This window comes from Excalfactoria chinensis, chromosome 1 (assembly GCF_039878825.1).
Source record: "Excalfactoria chinensis isolate bCotChi1 chromosome 1, bCotChi1.hap2, whole genome shotgun sequence".
Taxonomy (NCBI): domain Eukaryota; kingdom Metazoa; phylum Chordata; class Aves; order Galliformes; family Phasianidae; genus Excalfactoria; species Excalfactoria chinensis.
This window is the reverse complement of record NC_092825.1, coordinates 21,179,439-21,204,710: the sequence shown is the minus strand read 5'-3', so window position 1 is coordinate 21,204,710 and position 25,272 is coordinate 21,179,439.

Genomic DNA, 25,272 nt, shown 5'->3' with positions numbered 1-25,272 from the left:
GGGTGAAGTAGTGCTTAAAGAGAAGTATTTTTCACTGTGTAGGCATCACATCAGTAAGAAGAGTCTTAACAGGTAGGAGAGTGTCTACCCAAGGTATCTAAAATGCATGTACTACTTAGATCTCATATAAGAAGAATACTTTGAATTGTGTACACTCTGTTTTGATATTCATATAATTATTTTCAAAATAAAAGAGATAAGGAGAATAAAGGAGAAACCTGACAGCAGCCATGGCAGGCAGACATACTCACTTCTGAATATGCAGTCTATAGTATTTTCAGGGGCAGACCCAATGCTGACCCAAATGGAAGTTCTTTGCAACTAGAAAGGTGGCCTGGAGCAGACACCAAGCTGTTGCTCATATACTCAACTCTTTTCTTGAAATCTCAGTAAGGAACTGGGACAGTCAGCCCCAAACAGCAGTATATCTTCTGTTTTTATTTCAGGCTTCAGTATGAAATTAATTTGTCCAAGACCCTGAATGTTAAACATCTTTCTACAACCAGATAGGTGAGGCATCAGTAGGTTCCACTTACCTGCATGCGTGCATTCTTTTAAAGTATGAGTCTTGTTGCACAGCATGTGGGGTTTTGCATTCCCTTTGAAATTCCTCAAGCGATTTGGTTGTGTGTGCTGCTATCAAATTCAGCATTGAGAATTGTGTTCCATTGTCTTAATGACTTGCTTTTCACATTCTTCTGTGTCTAATTAGATTCAGATCAAATGAAGTCATAAGTGCTTCGGGATAAAGAGAAACACTTAAAGGGCAATTGGCTCAGACAATGCAAGCCTCTAAGGGGAGTTTCAAGCAGACGCAGTGATTAATTGGTTATTTGAACTTCATGTGCTGAACTGTTCTGACAGGACAGGTATTTTCATGCCAACTGGCTGACTCCATTGCTAAAGCAGTTTTGTTGTGTAAGAAAACTGCGGCAACTAAATGAAGAGATGACCATTTTCTGTGCACGTGGGGAGCACATCACCAAAAGTAGCACATGGCAGCTGCGCTCAATATTTAACAAAGAGTTGTGGTAATTATTTTGGGGAGGATAAGAGCATATTTCTAAGGTCTAGATTGTGCTGAATGTTTGCCCAGGAAAGGAGGAAGGGGAGCTGTTAGGAACATTATGTCAAGTAGAAAATATTTAGCTAAAAATACTGTCATTGCTAATTTAGAAGTAACTGCTGGAAATTGTAGGTTCTTATGCATTATGATGATAAATTACTGGGGAATGACACCAGGAGCAAGATCCATCAGGACCTCTGCTACTATTGAGAAGTCATGCTCAGACACTGGTGCCTGTTGCCTCCAGTTCTTCATGGATTTCACAGTATTAGGATAAACTTCTGAACTATCAGTCTGGTTCTATTCCGCTCTGACTAGCTGAACTTGAAAAGAAACTCCTTATTTTACGGCTTTCATTCTGCTTCACTCTCAACTTCTTTTACATGTACTAATTTTGGAGTGACATGTCTTCAGCAGGAGAAAGGATTTTGCAACTTGGTCCCTTCCAGGCCTCAGTTGTATGATATTTCTGTGGTATTAAGTTGACCTCCCATGTACCTGTTATCAGCTGCATTGTCAGAATACAGTTTGTTCTGAGCTTAGCCACCAAGAGTAATGCTGCAGTCTCTTTGGGCTCCAATGCTGGGAATACTTTACATGACAGACTTTCTTGTAGCTGACCTCTTCCTACCATTCCCTCACTGCTATTCATTTTGTATAGTCAGACTTACATCCTGACATTAGTTCCATAATCTTTCCTTGTTTTGCTCACTGATCTTTCTTTCTTGCTTCACATTTTGCTTTGCATTTCCCTTTTTCTTCTTTCCCAACTGCTTTCCCCTGAGTAGACACGTGCACTCTTGCCCTGACATACCTTTTCTTCTATCTTAATTTCAATTATTTATATATTTACTTGAAAAAAATAAAAACATAGATGTACACAAGGCCTAAACTAATAAGACTCCTGAAGATAAGTAAAGCTAACATATTACCACATTCAGTTTTGGGCTTGCTTTCTTTGTTCTTCCCATTCTTTTGAATTCTGCCTTATCTATTGTGAATAATCAAACCATAAAAGCACTTAGAGCAGTGACTATATCTTTTATCTGTATAACACTTAACACACTTTTGCATGATTAATAAAAGCTACAATACGTGGCTGAAAATATTTGCCTTAACAACTCAATAGTATTGGTATTTAGAATTTAGACTTGATTACCCTTCTTGCATTAGGAAACTGGCTTAGAAGTAACAACAGCTATAAGAACATATGGAGTTAGTCAGCTTGCATCAGTCAAGGGACTGTTCTTGGTACATGTATAGGTTGTTTACACAGAAAAATAATTTGAGGCGCCTTTACTGTTTCTATTCAGCACTTAATTTGTAAGGGAAGAAGAACAGCAGAACAAAATATTTTAACATGCAAACACTACTCAACTTACATACACTTTTTATCTATAAGCACAGTTCAGTGCTTCGAATATCCCTGTTTTCACCTGACATTTTGTTGCTGTACAGGTCCACCGATAAGCTAACAGAGTGATTCAGGCTCCAGATCCCTTTCCCAAGCAGACTCTTGCCATGCCCACTATACCTAAAGGACTTGTACTCCCTTCACCCATGTCCTAAGCTCAGCATGGGAGACACCAGCCTTGCCCAGAGCTTGGTGGTTGAGGAACTTATCTGGGATGTTTGATGTGTGGGTCTCTTCAAGAGCCTATGAAAGGCCTGAAAAACAAGTCTCCTCCCATGCTCGCAGGAGTTCTGTGACCACTGGAATATTTGCAAGGTATGAAAGTATTACAACCATCATGAAAGAGATACTTAAATGTGCTGACAGGGACAACACAGAGATCTTATGACAGCTGCAGTCTTTACGAGATACTGAAGAGAGTTAAAACTTCAAGTGTAAATTGTTCTGTGGGTTTCCCTATGATATCCCCATGTTTGGCATCAGATGAATCTAGATTTTAAGTTGCTAACTCCATCATTCATTGTGTATGAAATTCAGTCAGGGCTGCTTTTGTATCTGAAACAATTAGACTGTGTGTTAGACAGTGTATAGAATGAGATCTTCTCAAAATGATTTTATGCCAAATATGAATGTCTTATCACAGTAATTATTTCATTAAAAACACTGAAGTGTTAGAAGAAAGCACCAAGCCTGAAGTTTGTTTGGTTTTTTTTTCTTATCATAATCTTAAAGGGTACATTTAAGGGATGCTCAGTGGAAAATTATGCATAACATTTACAACATTAGAAATAAAGCTACATTATTAAAAAGTGAATCAGTCTGAAAAATATAGTTTTGGATCCTTGCTGCTGGCAATGCTTGTTCATTTTGTTTGTCTGTAGTGCTGAGTATAGACCTTCAGGTTATCATTTTGTTTCAATCTAGTCTCATGCTTCTCTGTGTATACGAGATCAAGTTTGAGCAAGCACTGAAGGGAATGTGGATAACTTCCTTTCTCTGATTCTTTATTTTTTATTACATCAAATAGTAGTGTATGAATAAACTTTCAGGTTTGTAATGTTTTCCAGTGCCAACCATCACAACAAAGTTCAGAAAAGGAATCATCCCTTCCCAGAAATAAGGCATTTAGATCCAAAATTGCAACATGAAACTTTTCAATTAGACTGGAGGTTCAAGAGCACTTCAGTGCAGAGCAGGTCAGCCATGCTACCAAACATCATTAACTGCCTTCAGCACCCCTCACCTTGTGTGGCTGTAGAGTGAGTACACAGGATCAGGGAACTTATATTCATAAAATCATAGAATCACAGAATGAGTTGGTTAAGAAGGGACCTTAAAGATCAGCTAGTCCCAACCCTGTGCCATAGGTAGGGCTGCCACCCACAGCTCAGGCTTCCCAAGGTCCCATCCAACCTGGCCTTGAGTGCATCCAGGGATGGGTCATCCACAGCTTTTCATGGCAGCCTCTGCCATTGCCTCACCTCCCTCTGAGTAAAAAATTTCCCCATAATATCTAAACTAAATCTCCCTCTTTCAGTGTAAAAATATTCCTTCTTGCCCTATTCATTGGCTACCTGTCTAAAAAGTTGATCTCCCTCCTGTTTATAAGCTCAATAAGCTCCCTGGAAAGCCTCAATGAAGTCTCCCTGGTACCTTCTCTTCAGGCTGAACAAACCCAGCTCCTTCTGCCTTTCTCCACAGAAGTGCTCCAGCCCTCTGATCATCTTTGTGGTCTCCTCTGGACCTGCTCCAACAGCTTCACATCTTTCAGTTGTGAAAGACGAACCTCACGAGGGCAGAGCAGAAGGGAACAATCTCTTCCCTTGTCATGCTGTCCAGAACTCTTTTGATGCAGCCCAGGATACAACTGGCCTTTGAGGCTGCAAGTGCACACTACCAACTTGTGTCAATTTTCATGTAATGACAACTAAGCCAGAACTTAAACAAACAGCCCATACTATTATCAAATAGAAAAGAACCCCTTCATATGTCTCTCCCCAAGGAAATGCTCTATACGGAAACCTGGTAAGTTTTACTCCAGGTCAATTCCCTGACATGAAAATAACACAGGAAAATTTCAATACATATTCCTAGGTATACTTGTTTCCAGTGTTGCTTCGGCCTTTGAAGGAGGTGGAGTTAAAAGCAGAGTTTCAAAGTATTATCTTCACGTTAATTCACTGTTACAGCAAAAACAACACCTCACTAATTCACAGCCTTCTCTCTATATTTCTACAAAATTGGAAATCTCTTTTCAGCTTTCTATCCTAACCACAAATGAGTTGAAAGTATTTCCTGCAGCAAGCATCCTTTCTTTTCCTATGCATGTGAAAAATACTTTAGCCACCAGGGCCTCCCCATAACGACACTTCTATTCTCGAGAGTGACATTCACTCTCGGTTTATCACTTCTATAGCTTTCGGTTCCCTTTATGGAGTGTTCTGGATGCCTTATGATTCCATATTGCAGACTTAAGAAGCATTCAGCCACTGCAAATCTCCTAGGACAGATCTCTGAATCTCCTGATTGTCCTCTATTTTCACTTGATGCTTCCTGCCAGTGCTGTTGCCACAAAAGGGGATTAAGATCAGTTATCCTAATGGAAGAAATTATTTGGTGCTACTTTCTCATTCCTTAACTCTAATTCTTCTGGGCCCAGGAATCAGAGAGCTGCCAATGCTTTTCTATTCACAGGCTTTTGCTTTTAAGTGTTGCTGCCATCCTATCGCATAGATTAGAATGAAGTCACCTCTGTACCTAAAGCACTAACATGACATAATTTCAAATAAATGCGATCGAAAGTGAAAAAACTGTATTTCAGGATTACAAACTGCAGCTGACTGTGAGACTCCACATCTGTATAAATGGATAACCTAAACTGAGCAAGGATAAAGAGTCTAAATCCCCTGAAAATCATGAGTTTCACCTGAATTCATTTTTCTTCTGATTTTATCTCTGTTCCTCATTTCTTTCTAAAACTTGTGGATGATAACTTTTATTTAGATATTCCACCTCTAATGAGCATAATCATTCACATACCTTCCTACTGTTGAGAGAAGATAAAAACCATTTATTCCCTATTGTCTTCTCTTTACTGCCTTTTCTTCATAACAGTGCTCTAAAGAGAGACCAAAAGAACAAGCTAGAAAATAAATTAAGAACAATAAACATTATTGCAGGTCATAACTTTTACATATATGAAAACTAAATGCTCCAGACAACAGCACATAGCAGAAGAAAAAACCATACCGCTAATTCGTAGAGATGAGCACCCAGCCAGCTCTCAGAAGGCATGGGAAGAACCTCCTGGGAAGGGTGGCTGACACTCAGAAGGTCATTGATTCAAATGAAACAAAGCCTGGAAGCAACAAAAAGACTCGCTTGAAGGGACACCTTGGACAGGAGGAGAATTGGACATAACTACCATTTTTAATTTAAAGAAAAGTTCAGTCATGGGACTTTTGTTAAACACGTTTGTTAAAACTCTAAACATTTTCAGGCTCAAAATGTAAATTCTGAATTGGTGAAGGAAATCATCACTGGTGTTACAATAGCAGAATGAAAAACTGCGGGGAAAAGCTTTAATGTCTGTGCTGATATAGCAGGTCCCTTACCAGGCAGAGTAATGAGACTGCAATTCAAGAAGCACATCCGAAAAAAAATATCTTCAATACAATGTAAATATAACAAAAATGAAAACCAGATACTATATCATATGAAATATGAAATTATATCTTCTCTAGAAATCAATCATTCCTTCTGTCCAAGAAGATGGGCCATCTGCAGCTGCATTAGCTCTATTTTCTAGAATTGCCTTCAACTGCCAACAAGTGGGTAAATACACAAAGCTTCCTCTGTAGTTCTTAGGCTCAACACCAATAGGAATGATACTCTTCAGATGAAAACTTAACAACAGTTAAATATTTTACCCAGAGAGGGACAGTCTTTTCAGGAAAAGACAATGAATTGTCTTCAAGCAATCCTATTAAGCCAAGACTACAGTTGTATTGTCTAACAGGAGAGTTTTTATATTTCAGGAACAAGTATACTGTGTTGAACATCTATGCCAAAGAGTTTCCCAGAAAATTCAAAGAATTTGAACCTGCTTCATCAAATAAACAGAATTTTTTATAGTTGTTGATTTCACAGCAGTTGACTTTCAAGCACCATATGCATAAAAATCTCCAAACTTATTAAGGCAATTGAAAATATCACAGAGAAAAGTAATGAAAAATACAAAGGTAATGGAAAAATGCGCTCAAGATATTCTTTAGCTGCAGTTTTAGTTTCAGTTGTTGACAAATTGTTTCTCAGTTTCATTTAGTGTTGGCCAAGTATCTGCTCACAGAATAGTCTCTAAAATCAGCTTAGCGTATCTGTTTGCTAAGCTCACCTAAATAATAGCTGTGTTCAGAAGCAGAGAGGCTAATCAGTGAACATATCCTTTGGCCAACACTAAAACCTGGCTTTAACCTACATCAGGACAATCAGAGCTGAACAGGTCTGTATTTTCTCGTGTACCCACACAGACAAAAGAGATGTTTTAGGCATTGCTGAGCAGAGCTGCTCAGATCCAGGGACATTTCAGCTTCTCATACTGTTCTGCAAGTGAGGGGGCTGAGGGAGCACAAGGAGCTTGGTGGGTCAGAGCCAGGACAGCAGACCTAAACTGGCCAAAGGGCTATTCCATACTATATGACATCATGAAAAAAAAAAAAAAAAAAACAAACTTGAAAAACAATGGGTAGTTGGCTGGGAGAGCATCCACTGCTTGGGGACTGGCTGATAGGTGGTGAGAAATTGTTTGTGCATCTGGGAAACACAGCCAGGATCTTTAGGCTGCGGGTGATATGAAGCAACCTCCTCACCTGGTGGGGAGAACACTTTGCTGCCTCCTGCCACTGGGATCCTGGGTTTCCCAAGACTGTAGTTTACAGAGAACTGCTGCTAGACAGAAATGATCTGAAGGTTGAAAGTGAGGTCATCTCTCATAGGCATGTGTTCTAAACATAAGGTCAGAGTCGGCCTTTTGCTTGACTGCTTTCATTTGGCTTTGCTCCCAGCAGCATGGGACTCAGCTTTCTCAGAGAGATGGAGGATGTCCTAATTTCCAGACCACGGCACAGAATGCCCTGAGTTCATGTGTTCTGAAAGACTCAGGCATCCTCTGACTGGGGGAGCACAGACACATCACTTAGGCTATTCTGCTTTACAAGCAGTTTCATTAACCATTAGGCTATTTCATTAAAGATAATTGATATCATGTAGCGCCATTCACGTTACCTGCCCCTCAAAAAACAAGGAGTAGACTGCAACCTAGACATCTAGCATCAGCAACCTGAATCTTTCCTTAAAGTTGTCCAAATTCCTTACAGAGGCAGAGGGAATCACTGAAATTAAGCATACTAGATTAGACTAGCAATGACTCTACAACTGTTGTAAGAGTGTGGATTCAGGACCTGGGTAATGCAAATTCCCACCTGTCTGCAAAACAGCAGAATTGGGTAAGAAAGAATTGAAATGCATGTTTTTTAATACTTGCCACAACCAAATCATTTCATGCCTCCAATGAGTCAAAACAGATAACTTATCCCTGCCAAAATATAGTCATATTCTGATGGAGTTTTTTACATTGCTTATAAAGACATGAAATATCTTATAAAAAGATACACTGAATAATAATTTCTAGATATCCATAGTCCTTGGGCATCATTTTCATTTTAAACATTCTCTAAGCTTTATTTTCAATAAGACAGGGGAGGTGAAAGACTCACAGCAGTTGTGGCTTGGCTATACTCTGTGGCTTGTTACAAGCTGAAAGTTCCCTGCTGTATGCTATGCAGGTGGCGAGTATCACTCTGATTAATAAGCAGTTAATTTCATAGATACGTAGCAGAATAGCATGTGAAAGGCTCAGGCAACTGTTTGGACAACACGGGATATAAATGGATTTAATTAGTACTGCATTAATAACTCAGTGAATTAGAGAAAGAAAAGCATATAGGAACTGGTTTGGAGGCTTTTATAAAGGTACTTGTTTGTTTTTACTATGGCAACAGAGCACAGGAGTTGCTGTCTCTATTACTGAAGCTGTTGAGCGAGAGTGCATTGAGATTTTGAAGAAAAAAAATATATTGTTTCTGACTTATAATTACACAGAAGAGAAGAAAAAAAATTTATGCCACTGTAATAAACATCTTAAGTAATAAACATCTTTAAAGATGGCAGTTTAACTGTGGCAAAGTTACAAGGTGAGTATTCTGCATTTTTGCACCACAGTATGGAAAGGACATAAAACTATTAGAAAGTGTCCAAAGGAGGTCTACAAAGATGGTGAAGTGTCTAGAGGAGATGTACAAGGAGCAATTGAGGCCCCTGGGTGTGCTCAGCATAGAGCAGAGGAGCTGAGGGGAGAACTGATGGCGGCTGCAGCTCCTCACAGGGGATAGATGGGCAGCGCTGAGCTCTGCTCTGTGTGACAGCAGCAGGGCCTGAGGGAACAGCATGGAGCTGTGCCAGGGAAGGGGCAGCTGGGGGTTAGGAACAGGGTCTGCACCAGGGGGTGGTCAGCACTGCAACGGCCTGCCCAGGGCATTGGTCATGGTGTGGTGTTTGCCAGAGTTCCAGAAGTCTAGACAGTGCTCTCAGACATAGGTCTGATTTTGGGGCAGTGCTATGTGGAGCCAGGAGTTGGACTCGATGATCCTTGTGGTCCCTCCCAACTCGGGATAGTCTATGAGTCTATGATCTCTAACTACTTATTTATTTATAAGTTGTCCTAAAAGTCAGCTTTATCTTATTTTCCCCTAGAAGGTTTGATGCATTCCTTTTGCTTTCTTCATAGAGATTTTAGGAGCTCAGATAGGATCTTGCAGTGAGGAAACAGTTAAGCATTATACAGTTACATGAAGATTAACAACTAAAAGTACCACATTCATTTTATATACAATCTTGTCTATAATGCATGAGCAGCTAAATTACAATGCTGTACAAAAGAATATGAATAGTCAGCAGTGAGACTTGTCTGTTACATCGCACCCAGGGTACTATTATTTAACCTGTACATAATATTTTCACCCTCAAAGAGTTTTCTGAGCAGCTACTTATATTTATCAAATCTGTTTCTAAACATGAAAGACAGAAAGACAGAGAAATTAAGTGACTCACCAAGGCAATCAATGAAAGAAAGTCGGTATCAGAGATGTAATTATAAGCTGAGCACACCTAATTATACCTAGACTGCATTTAGAGGAGAAGCCTGAGGCCATGCATGTCTAAATTCTTGTGTCAGCCCTGCAAACATGAGGTTGTGGTGACCTTTGCAAAAAGCCAAGGAGAGAAACTTGGGATTGTTCTATCTCTCAATGCAGCATTCCTGATCCAGATGCCTCTGTAACTCCTTACAAACAATGCTTCCTTGTAGCATGATGGATGCACACTGAGCAATTCTGAGATCCCTGACCACCTCTCTCCCCTATGAGTGTATGGGATTTGTTGACAAAATAAAAACTCGTACCATCAGCAGAATGTATTAATGAGATCAGTTAATGATAGAGAGCAGGCTGGGCTGGACCTGATAGTTTCTTAACGTGAAAAAGTAAGGAGGGTGTGGATACTGCCTCTAGCTCTGACAAGCCTCCACTGTCCCAGCCACATGCCTTTTATCCCGTCCCTTCCATCATACGGCATCTCTTTTGAAAGTTCAATATTACTCTTTTCTATGTGTCCCACAGAAGAAAAACATCTCCGTTCATGTCTGTATGAAATGTAGCTTTGTCTGTTGCTTCCCAAGTGAGTCTCATGCCAAAAGACAATTCTCTTATTCTTTTTACACAGTCAGCATGGATGTGGAGGCAATCTGCAACATCTGTCACTCCGCTGATCACCAGGGTTGATTCAGCTGATCTGACTGGATAGGTGGGTGTTCCCTTCCTCCCTTACCACTCCATGTATGTCTCTCCTGAAGCTGAAAAAGGACAGACTTCCACAGTAGAGACAGACCATTCATCAGTCTCTTACCTCTGGTCCCCATTAGCTTCATTGTACAAATTCTTGCTAGGAGTCCTGCATCCTCCATAACATTTCTGTACAGCAGCATCTCTCACAGCGCTCTCACAAACTAGTCACTATTTTTTCTAACCTTGTCAGTGCTTTCTATCTTCAAATACATTAGTGCGGTTCATGTTGCTCTCTCCCTCTACACCTGCTCTTCTACAGGAGAGCTGAAATCTTCTTGCTCTCTTCTCTTTGTTTCTCACTCCCTTCATTCAGACTTTTCACGCTCCAGCAAAGCTCCCAGCTCAGCAGTCCTTCCATGCTCACCAAAAGCTAATTACACCGAGGATATTAGCATAAGTGAGCAACTCAGATGACTTCAGCCATATGAAAGATCGGGAATTTTAAAAAGCTTTACTCTGCTCTTTTATTTTGTTAACTTTTAGCCTATCCTTCTCCACTGTGATCAATTCCTTGATTATTTATATCTTTGATTGTTACATCTATCAAACAACATAAGTTAGACAGTAAATTCTGTGGAGCAGAGCACTTGCCTTACTTCTATTATTTTTTCTTGCAAAGGGAATGACTACAGAAATAAGGTTTATGCAATCCTTATAACTCTGTTCCTTAGAATTTACCACTCAAAGGTGGCAAAACCTAGAGCATAAGTGTCAAAACTTTTGGCTTGCCTGGGGCCACACTGATAGAAGATGAATTGTCTAAGGCCACACCTATGAAGACTGCCCCAGCAGTAATGCCTCCAATTATTTTAGTAGAAAATACAACTATTTAATGAAGTAAATTATCAGATACAAAACACTCTTTTTTTAAACACAGTCACCACAATTAGCTGCACCAGCGATGTAAAAGAGCCTGAGTTCTGTACTCATAAAAATCTGCACCAGTAGAGGTAACCCTCTGTTGCTGTCACCACTGTTGAAATGCACCACCTACTGCCTCACTGCACTCACATTCACTGTTCGGTCTCCATCAATGTTCAGCAAGAATCAACGAATATCAGTGGGTGCCATTTTTTCTGCTTGGAGGAGTGCAGTTCCATGCATTTGCTCCGTACACATTTCCATGTCAGATGCCATTTGTCAGCCTGCCCCTCTGTTGCCATCTGTCGCAATGCAACAGAATGTAATGGAATATTGACAGAAGGTTCAACCCTTTCTGCAGTACCACCAACATCCGCCTCTGACACTGTGGACCAACATGATAAAATAGGAGGCATTACTTTCAGAGCAGCCGTCATAAATTATATAATATAGTTAATTTATAAGAGTAACAAAACAGTTTTATTTTTAATGCTTTTTAAATTAAAACATATAGAAAAGAGACCAACAAAACCACAAAAATTAGTGCGATATGTGACCCCGCTTTTGTGAAACTACAGCGCTGGGCTGGTTCGATGGCAGTGATTGCCATTCTCAGTGAGAATCTCAAATTGTTCATCAGAGATTTCTGATGAAATTTTACTCTTCCTGTACTTCGTCCTTGAAAACATTTGTTTGCAAATGTACACATTGCCAAAATACAGGGACATAAGTAAGATGTGACTGTGAAGTGAGGAGTATTTCTCTCTGGTAAGAGATAGTTCATAAAGTCTGGTTAAGAGACGTGATCAAATTTTTGATCAAATTCCATCTGAAAATTTGCAAGTAATGTATTTATGTTGCCTGAAAATAGAGTCACATATGCACAGATTAAATTAAAAAAGACAATTTTTTCAGCAATCTTGAAATCTATTTGCAAACTCCTTTATCAAAGCATGTCTGCATTTTTTTCACTATTTTTCACAGGACTGTTTTTAATCCAGGGTATCAAAATCCATGTACTAATTTGCTTTAGCTTGAATTAGCACTGCACTGTGCCCTCTCCATGTCCTGGTTTCAGCCTACATAGGGTTAATAGTGCACTGATGTTGGGTTGGTGCTGAGTGATGATTCTGCACCTGCAGCCGTTCCAGGCCACTTGGTGGGACTGAGCCATCACCATGATGATGTGGGGCAGGGGCAGCAGCAGTACAAGCTGGGCCAGGCTGTGTGCAGTCTGTGGGCCAGTGTTGGGACATGCCTGATCTAGAGCATTCAGCAAAGTGAGGTTCTATATGCTAGAGCCTAGATATCTTTTTTCATTGTTGAGAAAGGCAAGAATTGCCAAGCTGTGCTAGCAAAATCATTCATGTATAAATATAAGCTGTCATGTGCTATTTCTTTCATTTTTCTGTTTGTTTTTTTTTTTTTTTGGTCAGCACATGATACACAGTGGACAGATATGCAGTCAATATCTGTAGCCATTAACACATGGATTTAACTGAATTATACTGGGGGCTTTGTGGAAAAAGAGATAAGAAAGAAGCAAAGACGGTGGATTGAATTCCTCGGTATTCAAAAGCATTCCTGGGTTTTGTTTGGTCTTCCTTTATTGTATTTCTTTTTTTGTCTTCCTCAGTTAATGAAGAATAGTGCAACCTGGAAAGCTGAGCTTATCTGCTTTCAATGAAGAAACCCTGTCAGTAGAATTTGTCGATGAGTGAAAAATGTGAGCCTATGGGGAGCCACCAGTGGGATCCCTTTCTGCGATGAATCTTTTCTGTTTGCAGATATTTCCAACAGCTGAAGCAATTCACTACTGAGAGCCCGTCTGAATGGTTGTAAAACACTTTGCAGCCCTGCAGAAATACACAGGAGACACTATCTTCACTTCTGTAAATGAACATATCACTCTCAACTTCAAAGGAACTGGAATGTTTCACACCAGCTGAAGACCCAATCCCATAGGAATTCCCTTCTGTGCCAGTATTCGGTTGTTGTTGCATGTCTGGTTTCAGCTCATCTGGATCAAAAAGGTTTCTAGTCCCAGTTGCTTCTCCCTTTCTTTTCTGAAGGTTATCCCCCTTGTTCTCCATGCTCCTCCTCTGATACGTGCTCGTAATTGTTCCCTAACCCAGTTCAATCAAAATGAAACAGGTTAGGGAAGGAAAAAAAACAACCCTACTATTTAAAGTGTGTAAGCTAACCTGGATCTTTTTGACTGAACTGGGTCAGGGAGTGATTATATGCACGGTTATACCAGCTGAGTGAAAAGGAAGGGGGACAATCTATTTGCTTGGCTTAGTAACAGTCAAAGCAAGTCATAGGATTTCAGCTTTATGTGAGTACCCACAGGCCGGCTTTGGATGGTGCAAACTGGCAGGTGGTCTAAAAGATGTTTCACTGCACACAGCCACTTTCCTTTTGATGTGTTTTCCACATACCCAAAATGCCCCAGCAAATACTTCTGAAACTGTAATGGACTGGACAAGTGGTCGTTTTTGGTTTCCCTACATGCCAATGCCTTGGGAAGTTCTGCCACACAGCACTAAACACCAAAAAAATCCTGCAACCAAAATGGTTTGTAATAGTGCTGGGGGAGATGCGGGGCAAAAGTTAACATTTATGTCTTCTGAAATCAGCCCAACAGCTTTATTTTGGCAGATAGAAGCAGACTTCTTTTATCTGTTCTGAAGGGGGAAAAGAATTTGCTATTATGGAACACATGCAAATGTTACAGAGTCCTGTCTAACAGATTTAGCTGTTCTTCAGACGAGGATGGTTAGTAGGGACATTTGGATTTAACAGAAAGAACAGTCTTTGTCAACAGCTCATTTTACATAATAAGCATGTACTCTTCTTGACCTTTTACCAAGCTATAAAAGAAATCACATTAGTCCCCATGTGGCCTTGGATGTGAAATGTTTGGGCACACAGCTTGCCCTTTCCTGAGCTCAGGCTACTGTTTCTCCAAAGCTTAGCTCTTTCTCAAGAGAAAAAGCAAACCTCTAATGATTTTGTTGGATCTGTGACATAGTAACATGCTTCTCTACAACTCCTCCTCCTAAGGTCTCCACTGTCCCATGCTGACAACAGGGAACCACCTTGTCTTAGAAATAACATCCTCTGGATTCAGCACTTTGGAAGAATTGCTCCAGTGTGGTCAATGCTTAGCATACAGCCTTAGCATAAAGCATTAGTTAGGTAGGTCATTTAACATTTCTGTATCTCTTTGGTAAAGCACTCTGAAGAATGTCGTGATCTCAGGTCAATCAAGAGGCTGATATAGCAGCAGCTCTAAGTGCTTGGTACAGATGCCCAGAATATATTAATAAATATTAAGTGCAGCCAGTTATCAGGTGGTACTGTGTGAAAATCCCACCTGAGAGCTTTGGGCCACAGACTCCTTTTAATTTAACTTTATTCGTACACTGGAGTTCACCCAGCTGATGGCAGCTTACAGCTGTGCACTCAGTGTGAGCTGGGAGCGTGAGGAGCCTGCACATGGCATACTGGATGGGCTCTGCATGGGCTCTGTATCTTTCCCCATAGGAAAAGGACCAACAGCTGGAGGCAGTAACCTCTCTGCCACTGCAGTTAGATCCATCAGAGAATTTGAATCAGAGCCCTTATTATTTTCCGCATGAGCGTTCCTCATTTATGCACCGATGAAATGACGCATTCAACAGAAAACAAAATGATGTGCTGAAAGCATTAAACTCTTTAATAACAGGAGACATTGCAAGGTTCTGTCATTAATCTGCCATAATTAGCCACTACTGCTAATGTCTTTCAAAATACAGAATATTGAAATGTTATTGCTATTGACATGAATCAGTCCTGAAACCTGTGCACATTCTTTTGCACTCCTGCCTGTGCTGTGAATGAATGCAGGAATAACACAAACACAAACTATATGGTTTAAAATTTAGCTTCCGGAATAGAAGGAGGTGCTTGTTTGGTTTTTGGTTCTTTTTATCATTATTATTATTATTATTATTATTGTTGTTGTTGTTGTTGTTGTTATTATTGTTACTAATGTTATTAATATTATTTCAGAAAAGAAAACCTTCTGAGAATGCAGGTGTGTGAAAGAAAGGCCACCTGTTAAGCTGAACAAAAAATTGATTGCTTTGTTTTGACTCCAAACTCAAGTGAAGTAAAATTTCAATGTTGATCATAAAACAGAATTTTGGTGTTTTGTCATGTGCTCAAATCCATGGAAGAAAAGTAGTAAAATAACATGATATCTTTACAAGGAAAGAGTTAATTATTTTCAGGTTACCTGGTCTTAGACCACGTAATCTGTACAGTCTTGGCTATCTCTAGCAATGTGTGCAAACTGTGTTGAATTCAGACACTCTCAAGCAGCTCTACATGCATGTGAATGTGTCTGTGGGTCTATATGTATATTTGTGATTTATACATGTCATTTATATATGTATATGCATAGGCATATCTGTTTAGATGAACGAGAACAGAAATGTAATAAAGAAAAGAAGCATTAATTCTTAAATGCACATTTTTACATAGGGCTTGCAAGAATGACAGCACAATATAAGATCTCCCTTCTGCAGAGCACAGCCTGCTAGAATTAACAAGAAAACTTCAGGCCAATATTGATCTGAACAGAGAGATTAAAAAATATAAAAATACTTTTAAAAATCCATGCAAGAAAATGCCAGTCTCCCTCTCCCACATTTCCATGACTTCCAGTAAGAAGCGCACTAATAGGCCTGGAAAACTGATTTTGTCTTCTTTCTCTCACCAAAGTAAGACATGCTGCTGGCTCAGTTTTGAAGGCAGGGCATTCAGAGTCACTGTTGTACCCACAACTTGGCTGACAACAGAAGAAACAGAGAGACAAGGGAGAGGTAAGGAGGGCACTAAGCCTTTCCTGCTTCCCACTAAGTCTGCCTGTGAGTTCCCAAGTGGAAGACTCTTTTCAGTTCTTTTTTGTTGCTCTGTAAAGCAGAAGTGGTGAGAGCCTGCCAAGCTGGAAGCTGTGCTTTTAGTTCTGTGAGATGGAAATATTGCCAGCTGTGCAGAAGGATGCAAAATTTCTGTCCTTGCAACACACAACCTTCTTTTCAGATGTGCCACAAGGAACGAGATCAGTAAATAGCATGAGGTGAAGAAACAAAATGAACACAACCTCATGGTTATTTTAAATTGTGTGCATCTCAATGGTTCCCTTCAAGACGATTTTTAACGGCAAATTCAATTTGCTTCTTGCAGGCAGAGTGGAAGTAGCATTAGACATATATTATGTTCCATTTTATAGTAAGATGGGTTTCATTCTGCAAGAAAATAAGACCACTCACAACAAATTATCATGTCAAATCACATTAAAGTGCATAATGTGTCAGACACAGTTAAACTCCGGGAGACTGCTGTTTATCATTTTTATTTACAGAAGCCTTTGGTATTCTTGACACTGTACAAAATATGAAAAGCCAGAAATAGTCACTTCCCCACAGAGCCTACCATCTATGGCTTACGTCATGCTACTTAAAACTGTCCAGATCCTAAAGCAGGGGAGAACTGCATCGTCTTCTGCAGTGGGATCACGCCAGCTGCTGCCTTCTTTGTGAACATAAAATATTCACATTCGGCATTTTAAACTTGATTTTCTCTCTCCATTGGGTCAGTGACCATCTTAGAGGATGAAACAGACCTTTGAGAAAGGAGCAGATCCACCCTGAAGCAGTGGGCAGTTGTCTGGAGCACCACACTGGGAGGTTTGCAGAATGAACAAGATTTTGACTTCAGTGTGTAGGGCAGTCTGGAATTGCTGCTGATGGGTCTGTTGCTAAGGGAGAGATAAAGGTGGGTAAAGCAATTGTTTTGTGGGTAAAGCAGTTGCTGTGTGGGAAGCACTCCAGGGCCATTTTTTTTTTTTCCAAATATCCTATTTCTATAGTAGGGGGCACTTCGTCCCAGCATCCCACCTTCTGAACAGGAAAACTTAGGTTTCCCAGAACTGGCTCTTGAATCTCTCTATATTCATGTACAGTTTATGCAGTGCTATGCAGAGAATCCCGCTCTTCAGCTGAACAAATGAATATGTTTAGGTAGCACAGTGCACTGTCTTGCAGAGATATTAGTCTGGCTTTCAGAAGCATAAATTAATAGCTTTCCACTGGGGCAAGATTGGATGATGCATCATTCTGACGTGGATATAACCCTGCAGTTTTTGAGCCAGTTCACTTGCAGCTGGTTTGGATAAGCTACATGATGTTACTCTGCCTGATGTGGATTTATCCTTTGTGATCTCCCTGCCCTTACAACCTTAGTGCCAGAGTTAAGAAGCACCCAAACAGGTCCTAAATTTGCTAGCTCAAACACTGGGTGTACTGAGTAAGCAGACAGTGTAACCAACTCAAAGTAGTTTAGATGTCATTTTATGATTAAAAACTGTGTAGTCAGCATAGTTTATGCAACAGGTTACTCCTAGTAGGAATTTAGAAAACTATGTCCTACGGAGGGAAAGAGGTCATGCATGTGGGTGGCCATTAGGCAGGAGTGCAGCTTTAGGAGGCCTTGGAGAAAGTGAAAAGACAAGACTGGGAGAACTTCTGGCTCTTAGAAGTGATATCAGCTAATGAAAGGGGAGAGAAAGGATATGCATACAGAGCTAGGGGTCTCCTGAGCTTTCAAAACAAATTTGAATGTGAGTAGAAAGATTTGGGTAACGTAATGTAGTAATTCAGATCTTTCAAGGAGTAAGTAAGGAAGAGAGGTCTGCCATTGGATGGGACACTGCTACAACTTCTTCGCTGTGCTCCAACAGAGATCCTTCAGAGAGGGACTGGGGTTTGTTTGCTGGAGAGGCAAACAACAGAAAAGAAGACAAAATAATTTTGTGAATATTATTTTTCCCTGGAGAGTGGCAAGCAATATTATTTTTCATAGATTTTTAGTAATGAGTTTATGGAAAGAGGAGAAATAGTCTTGTTCTGCATTCTTAATATAGCTGCCTTTCCTACTGTTATTCTGATAGGTCATGGAGAATAGTAAAGATTAGGAAAAGATTAGGAAACATGGTTTGTACACACCCTTCTCAACCTTGCTGACATGGTTTCCATTCCCAGTCAAACAATGGGAAAGTAGCTGCTAGCATGTGCCTAAAGCAGACTCTTTTGTTCTGTTGTCCAACAAGCCTTCAGCATCATGCAAAACTCCCCCTCTCCTGTGGCACAAGAGAACTGTTAATAAAGAAGAAGCCACTGGTTAGACAGTTTGAAATCACCAAGGAAGGTATCATCTGCTTCTAGTGTTTTTACTGCTGTGTACCTGCTGCATGGGTAACAGACTCTTTCCTTCCTGTGGCAACAGAATGCATGAGAGAATATGTTTTTGTTATACTCTTCTAGTCATGCACTTACAGCTACTTCTCTTGCTCAAATCTTGCTTAAATTTTTTGCATAGAATAAATTGTTCAACAGTTATCTAGCTCCTGTTTCCTGCAGAAGACTGTATTTATCTTTACTAAATCCACAGAAACACTACTCCTTTGGGAGCTAAGGAGGAAACTCAATAAGCAGTAATGAGCCACTGTGTGTATGTACATGCATTTTTGGTTTTTTTGCCATTTCTTCATGAAACATTGCTTTATCTACAGTTATGGTCAGTACAAAGAATGAGGTCTTATTATTTGCTGTCTCTAAGGACATGCAACTTACTAAACATGAACATGTCCCTAAGGTTTTTGTCTCAATTTCTAGATCTCTAATTGTGATCATTGACTGAGCGTTCAACTTGAGGCCTCCAGGAATTCAACTTCTTCTGAAAGTTGGGATTCATGTTGTTGGCCCTAAAACTGAATAATCTGAATCTCAAAGTACTTTAAAAAGTGGATTTGGTATTTCTTTTATCTGATTTCATAATGTTTTGTCTAAGTCTTACCTCACATAATTGTCCTTCAGGGTCCTCTCCACACTGAGTGCATCTCAGTACAGTAATCATAAAAATACATACTTATATCACTGGAGATGCCTGAGGCTGCCCTGTATAAAACATCTCATTGGTCAGGCACTCATCCATAAAGGTTCTATGTTTGCCATGTCTTGAGAATATTCAGACCTTTAGATCTCAGCTCCCTCCAAATTGATCATCAGACTTTTGTCACCCTCCATCCTTCTAAGTTGAAGCTGGAGTTGTGATGAAGAATAAAATATAAATTTCAGGGTGGCAGAGGGAGAGAAGTCGGATTGTGCAGCAGTTCACATAATGAAGCTCAATAAATCAAAGAAATAAACAAAATTATTTAGGGAGTTTTCATATTGAAAATTCATCAGTATGCATAAAAATTGTGCTACCATTAATTATGAAATTGTCTCAGAGATGTCTTAGAGCAGCAGAGATCTTGTCTACTTTCATGTACTACTGAAATTATTATTAAATCATATACTGATGAATGAGCACAAAACTATTAATGGCACACCATTTCACCATTTGCAGTGCACATGTCCACTAGAGTATCTAGCAATGCATACAAATCTTACCAGATACCCTGTGTGCTTTGATTTTCTCCATTAGATGATTGAAAAATATTCATTAAGAGATTTCTCTAATGAGCTGTGTTCAAGCATAAAATAGGCCACTCCTTTTATAATTTAAGTGTGGTTCTTGGAATATAAATATCCTCCAATTCCCTATAGAAATTGACTTCAAATAGGAATTTTGTCTTAACACAGATTTCAGGGTCTTTGAAGGGTCTTTGAAGCTTATAATTGGGTCCAAACTGAAATGTGATGTCATTCACTCAAATATGGGAATTCAGAGATTCACACTGCATATGGTTGATGAAAAAGAAACACTATTTTTTGATACATATCCCAGTAGTCCATTGGATATACATTTAGGCAGAAAGTTGAGGGAATCTTCACATTAAGAAATCAGTTTAGCCACCCCTGAGCTTATGGTCTGTGAATGCTGGAGCCATTCATACAATTACTTCAACCTTGCTCTGTTTTCCATTAAGTCATAACAAAAAGATCTTGTTATGCTTTTATTTATTTCGTCTTCATTTTCAGAACACTGAGAATGCTTAAGCAAAACAGTAGGCAGCTAGTAATGATGCAGCCCAGGATGCAGTTGGCTTTCTGTGAGAGGTTCATGTTCATTGCTGGTTCATGTCCTGCTTTCCATTCTCTAGTACCCCCAGACCCTTTTTGGCAGGGCTGTACTCTATCCTTACATCCCCCAGCTTGTATCGATAGTGGGGGTTGTCATGACCCAGATGCAAGACCTTGCACTTGGGCTTCTTGAATCTCAGGAGGTTCACCTGGGTCCACTTCTGGAACCTGTCTGGGTCTCTCTGAACACTGTCCTCTCCCTCGGGTATGTCAACTGCTGCACAAAGTTTGGTGTCATTCATGCACTTGCTGAGGTTGCACTCAATCCAACTGTCAGTGTCACTGATGAAGGTATTAAACAGCAGCAGCCCCAGTACAGACCTCTGAGGGACATCACTTGTCACCAATCTCCATCTAGATATTGAGCCATCGACCAGCAATTTCTGAATGCAATCATAGAATCATAGAATCATGAAATCATAGAATCATAAAATCATAGAATAGTTTGGGTTGGAAGGGACAATTAAAATCATCTAGGAAGGGACACCTCCCACTAGACCAGGTTGCTCAAAGCCCTATGGAGCCTGGCCTTGAATGCCTCCAGGGAAGGGGCACCCACAACATTGCTAGGCAACCTGTTCCAGTGTCTCAGCACCTTCACAGTACATAATTTCTTCCTAATATCTAGTCTAAATCTACCCTCTTCCAGTTTAAAGTAATTTCCCCTCATCCTGTCACTACATCCTTCTACAAAGTCCCTCCCCAGCTTTCCTGTAGGCCCTTACAGGTACTGGAAGGCAGCTATAAGGACCCCCTTATAAGGGAAGGTGTTCCAGCCCTCTGGTGATCTTCATGGCCCTCCTCTGGACCCATTCCAACAGCTCAATGTCCTTCTTGAGTTGGGGGACCCTGAACTGGATGCAGTACTCCAGGTGGGATCTTACGAAAGCGGAGTAGAGGGGCAGAATCCCCTCTCTTGACCTGCTAGTCACAATTCTCTTGATGAAACCCAGGATATCTTTGGCTTTCTGGGCTGCAAGTACACACAGTTGGCTCATGTTGAGTTCTTCATCAGTTGACACTTCCAAATCCTTCTTCTCAGGGCTGCTCTCAAGCCATTTTGCACCCAGGATGTGCAGGACTTGCATTGAGCCTTGTTGAACTTCAGGAGGTTGACATGGGCCCACCAAGCCTGTCCAAAACCCTCTGGATGGAATTCCTTCCCTCTAGTATGTCAACTTCACCACTCAGCTTGACATCATCTGCAAAACTGCTGAGGGTGCACTGAATCCTATTGTCCATGTTGCCTATGGAGATATTAAATACCAATGGTATCAGGACCAGTCCCTGAGAAACACCACTCATCAAGGGTCTCCACTTGAACTCTAAGTATTTGACCACAACTCTCTGAGTGCAACCATCCAGACAATTCCTTATCCAGTGAGTGGTCCATCCATCAAATTCATTTCTCTCCAACTTGGCAACCAGGATATGATGTGGGACAATGTCAAACGCTTTGCACAAGTCTGGGTAGATGATGTCAGTTGCTATTCATTTATCCACTGATGCTGTAAATTTATCATAAAAGGACACTAAGTTTGTCAGGCACAATTTGACCTTGGATCTCACCACCAGTTCCTCATCCATCAAATAGTCTACCCATCAACTCCATATATTTCAAATTTGGAGAGGTTCAATCAGAATAATAAGGGTTCCATCATAATAATAACAGTTCCATCAAAAATAAACCGTACATTTTGGAATGAGTGTAAGTTATGGAATGAATGTAAGGTAGATCTGTGGTCCGCTGAGCCATCAAGCAGAGCTAAAGAGCATCTAGTTTCAGACTAAAAACTGTTCTAAAGGAACAGAAGTGCTCGCACTATTAGATTACAGCTACATTTCCTTAGGCTGATTCTTCTTTTTGCTACATGAATGCTGACGTCCTGGTATATTTTCACATATTCCTGAAAAACGAGAGGCAGGAGTTCAAATGTCTTAAAAATCAGAGTAAGATTCCTTCCTACTTAGGCAAGCAGTCAGGATGGTAGGCTTCACTGTGAAAAAGAAAGCTGATGACACTAACTTGAAGTCTTCTATGATCTTAGGTAGTCCTCCAAATGGTGTATGAGAAAGAAAAAAGAATAAAAAAGTGATATATGTAAGACATCGAGATGATAGGAATCTAATATCAGCAGCTTTCTTTTTGCTTTCTCTTATCCAAAAGACTCAAGGGACATTCCTGAGATGAAGTATGAGCATACTGTCACATCCTTATTCAGTCATTTCTTCCTTTCTTGGAGAGTCATCTTTGAGGATATCTATTCTGAACGGTACAAAATCAAAATCCCATTAGTTATACAGTCAAAACCAAATTAATTTGACTTCCTAGCTGAATTTAGGTAATTGTTCTCTAATGTCATCAGTGCAGTTAGAATACGTTTTCAATTAATTTTCAGTGTGGAAAAATTCCAAGGTGGGCAGTGTGCAGCAATTTCTGCTCTGGTAAGTTGTGCTTTCTTTTACATTGTCCCACTTTCATTGTAAAGGTTCAAAGACACAGTTTTCAACCCCTGTGAACTGGCAGTCTATTCACTGAAACACACAGACAAGTCAGGTAATTAGGGTAACCCTGACAGCCACAAATCACCTGTGCCTTCAAAGCTGAAGTCAGTATGAAAGCTTATTTCTTGGGCCAGAATTCAAAGAGACAAAACAGCCATTTTCAACATGATAGCCAGCTCATTTCTTTTTGAAGACATTTTTGATGACTGTCTTCTATTTTTCTCACATCACTGAAAACAAGCATGACTTCAATGCCCATGCCTTAGTCAAACTGACAGTTTTACAGCCTGACTAGTCCACAGCCATTTTGAAGATAACCAGTAATTTTTAAGATGTTGCTGCAATAAATGACACTGTGACCAAACATCAGCTCGTTCTCCAATTCTCATCATTCAGCCAGGCTTTCCAGTTGCTGCTTACAGTCCCATGTGAGTTACCAACTATCGGCACACACTGTGAGAAATTCACTATGCATTCAGAACTTCTTCGGTCATCATTCACTCTGGCACAGCTTTATGCATTGAGAATACTCTGTGAAAAAGCCATTTGGATCAAAGTCTTTCCTATGCAAGAAGCTGAAAAATACTTGTTAAATGGGTAATTCTGATTGCAGAGACCTGAAGATTTTATGAGTTTTTTCCGGTGATTCAGAAACCATGCTGCAAAGTAATTTTTTACAAATACCTTTTTAATAAAGAAACAATGGTAAACTATTTGTCAGCTTTGTTATTTAACCCATGTATTTTAAATGTTAGATGGAGGGATATAACTGTGCAATATGACTGGCCAAACGTGCCAAAAATGATGCAGTAGCCTCCTTTTTCTCTCTACGCTTCCCTCTGCATTTGAGGACCAGTCTTAATTGTTATGCTTCTCGTGAAGATTTGAAATCAAGTCACTGTTATTCAGCCAAAGGGAAGAAGCACATGCAATGCCAAGGTTCAGATATCAGATCCTATCTTTACAGATCTATGTGTATACCAATGAAGCAATTGCTTGGGGCTAATATACAAACAGTAGGTAAACCAAACTCGTCCCAGTTCTCCATACTTAATTTCTAAGATGGTGTGCCTCCATGCTGTCTGAACATGGCTTATGTTCTGTTGCTATGTTAAGCATGAGAATCTCATCTATTCTCTGAGGTTTTCCAGTCTGAGTAATTTTACCCTGGGCAGTTTTATGTCTATGGCACTTTTACACATTTGTTCACTATTCTCACAGCTTAGAGCTGATTCACATGACAAGTGGGATAGGGTTGGACACCTTGGTGAGTTCTCAGAGTTACTGCTTCCAAAATGCAGTATGTAAAGGCCAGTGTTCAATCAGAACATAGAAACTTCTAGTCTTGTAGATGCATGAAGGTCTGTTAGTGATGGCCGGGTTGGCAAATATCCGCCATTGGCAAATCCATAAAGAACTAGGTTTGGTGGGTTGAATGTGAATGGAGGACTGAGGAGACTGGAGGAAAGGACAGATAGTCTGATCCAGATATATACAGGAGGGGAGTGAGGAGCTGGCTTTGTGGAAGATGCAACTCAAGGATGAACAGAGCCCTTTGGAAAACAAACAAAATTTTGTTTGGTCATCAGGCAGCTTGAAGATACTCTGGAGATACTCTGCTTCTCACCAGCTACAGAGCTATTAAAACACTGCTGGGCAGACTGCACAGGCACTGGAGTGAGGTTCCATCTGCATCCAACCCATGCTTTATTTATTGCATCTCACTGGCCAATGCCTGTGTCTGTTTCTCCATACAGACTAGACAGGATTCATTATGTCCTCCCTGCTGTTAGGTAATGAAATGTTTCTCTAAGCCTGGTAATGTAGAGGTAGTATGGGTACTGTAGCTCTGTGTTGTGTGGATGCTCTGTGATCTGAAATGACCTGGAAAATGCATTTTGCTTTTGAGATATGTTCTGGCATGCTTCAGAGCACACACAAACAGCCTCTCAAAAACTGAAAGACTTTTGGAATACCACTTCAAACAAGCTTATCAAACAAATACCTGCGGTAGATACCTCTCTGTTCAAAAAGTTGCAGCACAGGGAATGAAAGTAATGACCAGCTTCTGCATTCCCATGCATTTTACCACCATGGAACTTACAATGTTTTAGAAACTACTAAGTTATAAGCAAGTCAAGGAAGTATTGCTCTCCACTTTATCTATGAAGAAGCTGAAGACCAACCAGATGACTTCCAAGCATAGCTAGGAATATAAAACATTCCTGGAGTAGATGAGATGAGAAATAGAAAGCAAGCTTACCAAAGAGCTTGATGTACATTTGTATGTGCTCACATGCGTGTAAATAAAGAGCACATATCTCCTGCCAG